The sequence below is a fragment of the Centruroides vittatus genome, unplaced genomic scaffold (assembly GCF_030686945.1).
Source record: "Centruroides vittatus isolate TY-2023 unplaced genomic scaffold, ASM3068694v2 scaffold_490, whole genome shotgun sequence".
In the NCBI taxonomy this organism is placed as follows: domain Eukaryota; kingdom Metazoa; phylum Arthropoda; class Arachnida; order Scorpiones; family Buthidae; genus Centruroides; species Centruroides vittatus.
The window spans coordinates 2,023,591-2,033,220 of NW_027122711.1; positions in this window are offsets into that span (position 1 = coordinate 2,023,591).

Below are 9,630 nucleotides of genomic sequence, written 5' to 3' on the forward strand. Positions count from 1 at the left end.
CATGATATAATCAATATCATGCTCTACATATGTTAAATATTGACTTATTTAATTGGTATCAATGTTTACAAATTCTAAAATTATTAAAAATCTATTGATCAGTTTATATAAAGGGTGGCCTAAAAGTCTACCGTGTTTTCTACGCTTCACTGAGTTTAACAGTAACTTAATCACTTATATAAGCAAAATGAATAAAGTATTAATAATTATAGAAAATCTAGTCTAATAGCTCTTAAAAGTTTTATAAGTTTTTATATTTTAGTATTTGTTACATGGTTAGATAGGATGGCTTACTTGCTTGATTACTTTACCTTATTGACAGCTTAATGTTTGCAGGTTATAACTTCCTACTTGTATTAATAGCTTAGTATTCGAGGGCTGGTCAACGATCTATTTACCAATAGACAGCAACTCTTAACGATCTCTCTACACTTTTCATGTACAATAACTAATATAGAAGGTTACTGTTGGAAGATATAAGTGTGAAAATGGGAGATAGAGGTGACTAAGTTACAGGAAAATTGATTTGTATACTCAAAATTTTTACATTTAAGTAATAATTCAATAAAAAATTAATTTTAATCATCGTATACAATTATCGGCTAATCATTCTCTCGCATAATAAGCATATTAAGGGAACAGCAGTGCCATATTCGACCTTGCGACCAAATTTGGTCGAGATTTGTCTAATAGTTTTTTTTCGGCAGAGAGCTGTAAACACCTACTCTTTAATTATCATCACCCTGTATTATAGTTTTCCTACATCAAAGCATTAAAATCTCCGTGATAATATTTAAGTAATGATTTCTTTTAATAATTAAAGATAGATATTTTGATATTTTAATGTAGAAAAACTGTAATATAGGGTGATGATAATTAAAGAGTAGGTGTTTACAGCTCTCTGTAGAAAGAACTATTGGACAAATCTCGACCAAATTTGGTGTACAGTAGATATTTTCCACAGTCTGCGGTTTCTATTTTCGAAAAGAAATTTTACTTCAAAATTCGGCCGCTAGGGTAAATATGGCGCTGTCTTCCTCTTAAAACGCTTATTACGCACTAGAGTGATTAGCCGATCGTTTCCAATGTCACGGCTGCCACGATCACCTGATCAGAACCCGTGACTTTTGGTTATGGGGCTACTTTATCAAGACAACGGTTGTGTGTTGTGTGTGTGCAGAAAATGCTGTTTTTAGAGAATGGAGCTGACGTCTTTAATTGAAATTAAATTACTGCACTTTATTTCTCAACTCCAGAAATTCGTTAGAAAACGCGCACCATTAGGAAACAGCAGCGTCAAATTTCGCCCTAGTGGCTGAATTTTGAAGTAAATTTTTTTTTCCCGAAAATCGAAACCGCATGTTGGAGACATTACGTATATCAAATTTTATTCTTTCTACAGAGAGTGTGAACTCCTAATTATTATTATTATTATTATTATATCCAGTGTAACCATAATAAATTTTTGATTTATAATTTTATTAATTATTATTAACTCCAACTGCTTAATTCATTATAAATGCGCATCTTTTTCTTTATCAATGTATCCTTGTTTTATAAAATACATTTTTTGAAGAGAAAAACTCAACAAATTTTTATCGTAATGATTTTTAAAAAATACAAGTTAAAATTCAGTGGCAAATTACAAGAAGGAACTACAGAGCAAGCCTATCAGAAGCTATTTAAACTCTCCATCTTATTTTCAATAGAAGCGATGAGGCGATGAGAATCGATATATTATTGCCTATTTTTTCCAGTAACTCTACAATTTCAGAATTTGTGGAAATGCGCCAAAGCTTCTTTATTAAATGTTATCTCATTTTAAATAATTTTTTGCAAAATTTACCTGTCTTAAAGTATAGTTTTTACAGCGACCTTTGGACCACCCTACATATATTTTTATAATTATAATTAGTAAAAAAATTACTTTAAAAAAATCAAAGAAACATTACCATTACCAGACTTTTATCTCTCTCTCTCTCTCTCTTTTTTTTATTTTAATTTTTTTCAAATAATTAAAATCAATTATTTATATATAAATATATATATTGACGCGTATTTATGAACAAATTTCGTCATCAATTAACTTTGCTGATGGATTTTGAAGTGTGAAAGTCAAACATCTGTTCAAACAGCTATGACAAACTAATTATAGTTTAGGAGATTGGTGGCAATTAGGATAGGAAACTTAATTCAATTATACTTAATGACAAACTTGATTTTCCTAACCTTAGATGATTTTATACTTTAGATTCGATACTAAATCAACATATATAAAAGATTCTATTTCAATTCCCTTAGAAATTATTTTCCTCTTATTTTAATTTATATTGATTATATCATAGAAGAAAATTTACTGATGAATATTTCATCAAAATATTTAAACTTATTTTTATCCTCTTTTATTTAAAAAAAAAAACAAAATTTAAATTTAAATTTAGATTTAACAAGGTTTTAAATGTGAAAACAACTTAGTTAAATGTGTATTTTTAATGTAAATTTTACAATTTTTAATACTGAATTTAATTATAATAATGCAGTTTTTGAAAGTTTAGAAGCATCCTGTTAATAATAATAAATTTTAAAAAAAATAAAATAAATAATTATATTATTATTAACTGATTAAAACTAGATGATTATAATCATAAGTTATTGAATATCAAATTATGTTTTCCCATGCCAGTAATTTTTTTAATGGTTTCCTAATAAGTTTAACTTATTGGATAAACGTCTGGTTAACATCAACAATTATTAATGTAATAATTAGCTCTTCTTTTTTTTTTTAAGTTAATTTAATAATATTTTCAACTATTAATTAAAAGTTAATTTAATTATAAATATGTTTAACTTTTAAATATAATAAATGCTTTATTATATAGAAATTAATTTCTGTATTTTTTGATGATGAATTCATTTTTCGGCAGTTAAAAATTTATAAATCATTTTATTAATTGTTAGTTAATTTATAGAATTAATCATTTAAATTTTAAAGAATACATTAGTTAAAATATTTGATTTAATTGAAATTTAATTATATTTGATATTATAAATTAATTTCTTAATTATATATAGAAATTTATTTTTATAAAATTAATTATATTTAAATTGTAATATTCTAATAAAATAATTTAATTTAATAATAATTTTTGCAATTTTTAAGAGAATTATTTTATTGTATTTCATTTTTTATTTTAAAATGAATAAATTATTTAAATTAAAAAAAAAAAAAAGAGGAAATTTAGAAACACCATTAAAAAGTGGAAGGAATAAATACATTTTTATCTTATATTAATGTTATATTTTTGAAAATTTGCAGTAAATGGGTAATATAGTTTCTGTTATAGTCCCCTGATAACAATTTGTTTCAATAATTAAACAATATAAGATTGTTTTTATTCGTTTTATTCAATATATTTCGCTTCGTGACAATTATCGGATATGTTTTAAATATTAAAGTCAGCAGTTATCCAAAATCCGTGAGGAAAGAAACTATTTGATATGAATTTTTCCGCAGAAAGAATTACACTCCAGAGAATTGATGTAGATAGAAATAAGGTACATTGCACATTTAGACAGGAAAGAAAAGGAAGGAAAAAAAAAAGATAAATAAAATAAGGGAAAAAAAAATCTAACTAGTAGCAAAACATTTGGGAATATATGATTAAAAATTAAAAATTTCATCCACTGATATTTCTTTTGTTGACAATCCTAGACATCTCAATATATTTTTCTTTCTAGAGCTTGCACCAGGTGTTACTCTATTCTGGAAATTATGTCTATTTAATAATTTATCTGATAGAATTCAACTAGGCAGCTACTACTGCTGTTTTCTTACACAGATTGAAATTGTATGGTTTGAGGAAAAAATAAATAAAGAAAAATAAATAAAAAAAAAATATATATATATATATATATATTTTCCCATCTCTACTTTTACAAATATACCAATGTGAATAATATATATTGAAGATAGAAATGGAAACTTGAATTGTTTGAATTTTGTTATATATATTTTGTTTTTCTTGTTGATTTGTTGTTTTTTTTTTTTTTTTTCCTTTCTTAAATTTTTAAATTCATTTATTTATTCTTAATTTGAAATTCTTATTTTCTGATTTTTTTTCTATTTTATTTTATTTTTATTGCTACTGTAACTAATTGAATTTTTCAAGATGTATTTTTTAATGGAATCTATATTGACATACTTGAAATTTTACTAATTCTTCTACAAAATTTTGTAAAATTTTTTTTTATTTTTTATTTATTTATATATCTATAAATATTTCAAAAATATCGTTGATAAAAATTGTAAGAGCTATGTAGAATTTATAAAAATTCATTTTTCTCTAACTTAATTATATTTACTTATTCTTCCTTTAATAAGAAGGAAAAATAAAAAAAGAAAGAAAGAAAAAAATATTAGTAGTTTCGTAAACTATATATAAACTTTTAAAAATTCATTTTGTAGAAAATAAATTTTATTTTTATCGCATTTATTAAATAATACTTTTTAAAACTTTTACATCAATTTAAAAATTAAAAAAAAATAAAAAAAATTACATATTTTCCACTTTAAATTTTTAATCTGATGTTGTTTATGCTTTTGAGATATTATTTAAATTATTTCTCACTAATTTCAAAGAAAGTTTTTAAATAAATTTATCATGTTTATCATATGATGAATATTCTAAGATATTTTTTGTTGTTTTTATTATTATTATTATTTTTTGGTAAGCAAAATTAGATCAAAAGTTGATAAGTATTCTACATTGATTAGAAAACAAGTAGAATATGTTTTTCTTATACTTTTTGTGTTAAATATAAAACTTGAACCTTTATATTATTCATAATCTAAGGATAAATGTTGTTGTTGTCTAATAAAAATTGTAAAAATGCATAAGATAGAGAATAACAATATCCAGAAACCCACCTTTCAAAAAAATGATTGCTTGATTGCAACAAAATGGATATTAATGTACTCCATTATGCAATATTGTTGGCTGATCCAAGGTTTCCTATCTTTATCCAGAAATTGTGATTTGTTTCTCTTGTTATAATATGTGACATGTTTTCGGAAAACAGGCAAAAAAAGTCACAAAACAAGCTTGATAAGAGAACTTTTTTTTAGTTTTACAATGTTCATATGCTAATAACTATCTAATCTACGAGAAGCTGCGGAACTTATTCACATATTGGCTTTGTGATTAAATTTTTTTAATGTTTTAGAAGAGAGAAAGAGAGAGAGGGGAAAAAATGAGAGAGAGAGAGGAAAAAAAAAGCAATTTTCTTCTGTTTCTTTTCAAAATGCAAGCAACTCAAAAATAAAGTTTTGTTGATTTGATTGGAATTTTCAATTATCCTAATGATGGTTTTTGGCTTTATTTTTGAGATAATTATAAGTATGTGTAAATATTTCAAGAGATAAATATACTTTTTCTTTTACTCTTAAATGATATTTGAATTTTATAACTTTTTATATAATGAAAAATAGATGAGTAAGTTTATATTTTTGCTGTCTAATACATTCTTTTATATTAGAATATTGAAGAAATTATTATTATTTTTATTTTCTTATATTTAATTAGCCTAATAATAATATTTTATTAACATAATATTAAACATCTCATTAAAAAATCTTTAAAAATTATTATTATTATTTTTTTATTATAGAAAATCATTATTTTAATAAATTGTTTATTTTTATAAAATTGATACATTTAACTCGAATTTATTTACTTTCTTGTTAAAAGTTAGAGAAGAAATAAATAATAATTTCTGTTTTTATATAAATTGTACCAATCAGTACTTTATTTATTTATATATATATATTTTTTAAAAATCAGTTTTTCAGTTAATAATAAATTGTTATGTTACAAGCAAAAATTTAAAGCATTTTTCTACAGTTACTCTGTACTTATTATTTATTATTTCTCTGGCTATATTTGCAGTATAAATAAAATATCTATTCCTTGGATCTATTATAGAAAATTGAACCTCAACATAGAGATAATGCTTAAGTTTTGTTTTTTTCTAATTATTCGATTAGAAGTTTTTATTTTAAAATTATTTATGATCTTTTTAATGAGTTAATATTTTGTTAATAGACCATTTAAAAAAAATAATTGAAAATATTTAATCATAAACATGCCCAGATAAAGCAGTGTAACCTTCATAGCCATTTGATCTTCACCCCTGGATACAGAAGGATTTCCAAAATTTATCTTTTCATGTAAAAAAAACTTTAATTTATATCAACTTTATGCCGTCTTTCCTTTGATAAGTGGGAAAAAAATTTATTTTATTTAATTTTCTTTACACTTGTTTACATTTTTATACTTTTTACAGAAGGATATACCTCACATTTGTGACTCTAGATTATTACAAGCAATTTTAAATTATTTTTAATTAAATATTTAAAAAGTAATTTAAATTTTTTCCTAATTAAACTTTTTTTCAAATCTAGAAATAATTTTTTATCAGATGTTATATGTAATTAGTGGAAATAATTTATGTTTGCTTTGTTTGACACAGATTTCTCTTGATTTTTAGATAATTCTTTAATTAATTAAGGAGATTTTATGAGAAAAAGATAATAAATTTTGAGAGTAAACATTTTAGTATGTTTAAAATGTTAATAATAACAACAACAGCTTGCTTCTATGTTTTATTATTGAAAATTGATATGACTTGAGATTTTAGTGAGTGACTGACAGATTTATTCATAATAAAGTTTTAAGATATGACCATTTAAGCCATTATATATTGAAAAAAATATTATACTTTACATTGAAAATTGTTATAATTAAGAATAAAATCGTAAATTTTATTTATTTTAATGTTATAAACTTTTTATAAAGACTTAAACAGCCTTATTAATAATATTGTATCACTCTAATCTAATATTCATAACAATTGTATATCAATACATATATTAAATTTATTTTTTAGATAGTGGCAAGATTTATTGCTGTAATAATTGAAAAATAAATTATTACTGTATGCTCTAGTAACAAAGATTAGCCAAAGTTATGAAATATAAATCTTTTTGCAAGCAGTTTGGTAATAAAATTAAATAATACTTACAAATTTTTGGAATTAAATCTATTCTAATTTATGTTATTCCTTAAAAAAATTTATATTTTTAAGATTTTTATAGGATTTTATACCATTTAATATAATATAATCCTTCTTTGAATTTCCTTCATATACACATTTTACTGAATTTTGTAGATTTAACAGCTGTTAAGCATTTATTTAAATGTATGTTAATGATTTTATTTGTTTATTTTTTAAGCAAAGGTCATTAAAGAATAATATTTTTTATTTATTTATATAACATTATTAATATTAGAACTAATTGTAGATATAATTCTGATCCATTTAAATGTATTTAAAACAAATTTAATCAATTGATACCTTATTATAAACAATATGAATAAATAAATATTTATTTTAGTATATTCTACTACTTAAAACTCAAATTTTTATTTAAATTTATTTTATTTTAGATTTTAACCAATTTTCAGCATCATAAATTAATTTTATCTGTTTTTTTTAATCAATAATAATATTTAATTTTATGTGTTATTTTTTAATGTTATTTATCTCTAAACTTTCCAACTTTTATCATTTACTTTATTTTGATGTATTGAATGCTTATATTCAATTTTCTTTTGGTAGTTTTTAGAAATCCTTGCTATAATGTTAGTGAAAATTGGATCATAACCATAATACTTGCATATATATATATATGTATATAATTTTATTTTACATCTATCTGCTCTAATACTTCCAGATTTTTTAGAAGAATAATTTATCAAAATTATCCTATTTTTATATTCAATATTTTTATAATTTAACACTAGATAATTACAAGATAATTCATGCGAAAATACTATAAATATCGTTTATTATGTTTCTTCAAACCAGTGGATTCAAAATTGATTTAACCTTTCACTAATGATGTAAAATGATAATTATAGTAGCTATAATTGAGCATGCAATTTGTTAATTTTTTTTTTTAAACATCAAAGTTTTAAACTATTTTCTTATTTTTAAATATTTCTAAATCCTTTACAACAGCATTTAAAAATAATAAAATTGTTCTGAAGTGTGAATAAGTGCCATTTTAAGTGTGAAAAAGTAAAAAAAAAACCAAGCTACAAAAATTACATGAAGATGTTAAAGGAAAGAGGTTGTTTGAAGAGTTTTACTTGCTTTTTTTTTGTGGAAAAATCCTTAAGTATAATAAGGATAAATGAATATATTTAAGAGGTATTTCAGTATATTAAATAAAGGTAAGTATGTAAGATTAAAATGTAAAAATAAATGCTTTTATTCAATTGAAAGTGTTTATACTCCTGTTAAGGAAGTCTGTGAGTAGAAAATCTCTTTTAGAAGACATTCAGAGATAAAAATTGATGAAATTATCAAAGAAAAAAGGTAAAGAAAAATTTCACACAGTTATTAATGATATTAAAAATTGTTGATAAAGTAAATTAAATTTTAAAAAAATTGTATTTTATGTAGGTAATGTACTAAACCAATTGGAAACAATTAATATCATATTTTTTTATTATACAAAATAAAAATGTTAGAAAATACATTAATCTATTCTACAGAATAATTTATAGGTTAATTATTCAAAATTATTAATGAAAAGAAAGAATTTTAAAGCATCTTCTTATAGATTTTATATTTTTCTAGTGAATATTTTTAGTATAAATGATAACAAATATTTGAATATAAAGTTAAATAATCATTATAATATTAGAATTAAAAATCAGAAAGAAAAGCTTATAAATAAAATCAGATAAATCAAAATTTTTATTTATATAAATTACAACAAATTAATCATGTTAAGTTTTAATAGAAAGGGGTCAACAAGATCACTTGGCCTAGCCTCAGGACAGAACAGCTCCAAAATTTAGTATTTTATGCAGAAAAATGATATAAAAACAGACTTTTTTTTAAACTATTTATCAAACGATACTTGAATTTATATATTTTATTGATTTTATTGGTATATTTTAATGTCAGAAGACTGGGACCCCATATTTGTGATAAGCTGGGTTCAATCTTATCTCTCTCAGACTCTATACTGTATGTGTGTTCTATATATATATTTTATACATTAATTTGTATACTTATTGATATTGTATACAATATATTTAAGAGTTTTATTAGCAAAATTTTAAGGTTTAAAAAGTGTTCCCAATTGATCTATCTTTTAGTTTTCTCACTTGGATTTTTTTAATTCAGTTTCTATTTGGACATAGCTACGAAATTCATATTCTTATGATGTGTTATAACAGTAAAGAATGGCATAATTTTACTTTAAAATGCGGCAAGTTAAAGAAATGACGCAAATGATTCTTTATATTGACGTAAATTTTATGGTTTAGAATGGATATGTAAAGAATTTTGATTGTATGTACTTTAAGAAAGGTTTTTTCATTTCACAATTGTTCCTTCTTGGTATAGTTTTTAATAATAAGATACAATGATAATTTATCTTTTTTTTATTGATGATGATGCGAAAACCATTTTAAACATGCTACAAAATTCCTCAAAATATTCTCTTTTTTTTTTTTTTTACGTAAAAATGAATGAACTGTTTTATAATAACGAAAC